Raw genomic sequence first — 1,950 nt, 5'->3', positions numbered from 1 at the left:
GTAATTAACTGAGTGTTCTGAGACATATTTGTTAGGTCATTTTTTTGCATTTTTTGCCTGTTTCAACTCATAAGAGCATCTTTTGTTTTATTCAGTCATTTTCTAGGCATTTTCATTTAATTTTGGCAGTAAATCCCCATTATTAATGTAAAATAATGTTTATTTCCTTTGATATTTTCTTTACATATTTTGTCCATTAATACCCATTATTTTTTATAATATTTTAATCGTTTTTCTACACAAATATTGCCATTTTAACGTAGTACACCCCGTGCAAAGGATCAGTCCAACCACCCCTTCAATATACACTCCTCTATACCTGCTAGTTCCGGATAAGAGTGGCCTTGTGATAGACTACATAGAAACTAAAAGTAAAGTAAATCCATGGCACTACAGCCCATGAAGGGCCAAGACCGACCAACCGGCTGCTGACCTCAGGTCCACATGTTGAAGCAGAGGTGAACGATCATACATGGAAACTATATAAGGTAAAATATCTAATTAAAGTGTACTACTTAGAAAAAATTACGTAAAATTTAATTTAAATACTAGTTTAAATATTAAGTAGTACAAAAACCTCTTTTCCTACTAATCCAATTATGTAAGATCAATTTTTAGGGCATTTTAAGTGCATTTTTGATAGATTTATAGGTCGTAAATACATTGTTTTTAGGACGTTTTTTCATGATTTATAGGTTATCAAAATCCTAGTCCTACTGATAAGATTACAGTCTACATTTAAAATGTTCCCAGTTGTTCGAAACTTCCCAAATCCAGGATTATCTTCCAATACACCACAAAATCTCGAAGCAACTTCTTCACCTTACCTTTTGAGAAGGAAAAATAGATAGCTCTTAAATATGCAAAATAAATTAAAATGTGTATTTATAGTAAACAATACCAATACATGCTAAGTATGCAACATCTATGCAACTTTATTTTAACCTATAAGACATGATCGGCAAAAATATGCATTTTTTTATTTTTTTTTTTATTTTAGATATGAAATTCAGCAGTCTAACCATAACCTTAAAAGTTAATAAGCTCTTCACGCTTAAACCCGACTTAAAATTAGGGAGTCTGCAAGAGGATTCTACGGTAAACAGGTTGTTGGGTCAGGTTTTTGTTCGGAGTGTTTTCTTCTTTTCTTCTATCATTCACAATCACCTTTATCTTCAATTATGGTCGTCGGTGTTGTCTGAGGTTATCGATCATGCATAAATTCTGATATCTTTTCAAAGTGTAAGGCGAATCTCAGGTAATCGCATTATCAAATTCTTGGACTCATCTCGCTAAAATGTCAGCTTGCTTTCCAGTTTCATCGACATTGTAGGTGATACAGCGTTGTTAAATAACCGATTAATATCGAAAGTATTTCAATAGTAGCGTAGCAACGGAAAACTGGTGCCTTTTGCCATATTCCCAGGAGTATTATAAGTATATCGAGCGTTCCACGGAGTACATAACCACTTGAACCATAAGAGGTCAGTATTGAAGTATGTAACATGAAATGCAATGGTATAAGCAGAGTGAAAGTTTTCAGTACTACTATAAAATCAAATTTATTGTCTTGTCGATGATGTTAAATCCTAAACATAAGTTAATACAATTTAGTAAGGGTTTCACAATCAAGTAGTCGCGTTATCGTAATTTAACTTTAGTAGGTTGGCAACACTTGGAGAGGCACTTGTTTCGCAGTGGAGGTCCGGGGTTCGCTGCGGATGGACCAAGTGACGAAAGCGCTGGCGCTGGTCCGGCCTTGCGCGAGAGCGGCGACCACATTCCGCTCAACTGGGTCAGTTCGTCGCCTCGCCCCACTTCTTTCGTGGAGACTACGATGCCGGGACAGAACACGAACCACTGTCACTCAAAGGGTTACTGTTGCTAGGCAGCCTTTTGTGACGTCAGCCGGTTCATGCGGGCGCTGAAGATGGACTGCGAAACCCGGGC

Source organism: Periplaneta americana, chromosome 15 (assembly GCF_040183065.1).
Source record: "Periplaneta americana isolate PAMFEO1 chromosome 15, P.americana_PAMFEO1_priV1, whole genome shotgun sequence".
Lineage (NCBI taxonomy): Eukaryota > Metazoa > Arthropoda > Insecta > Blattodea > Blattidae > Periplaneta > Periplaneta americana.
Note: the sequence above shows the minus strand (reverse complement) of the source record.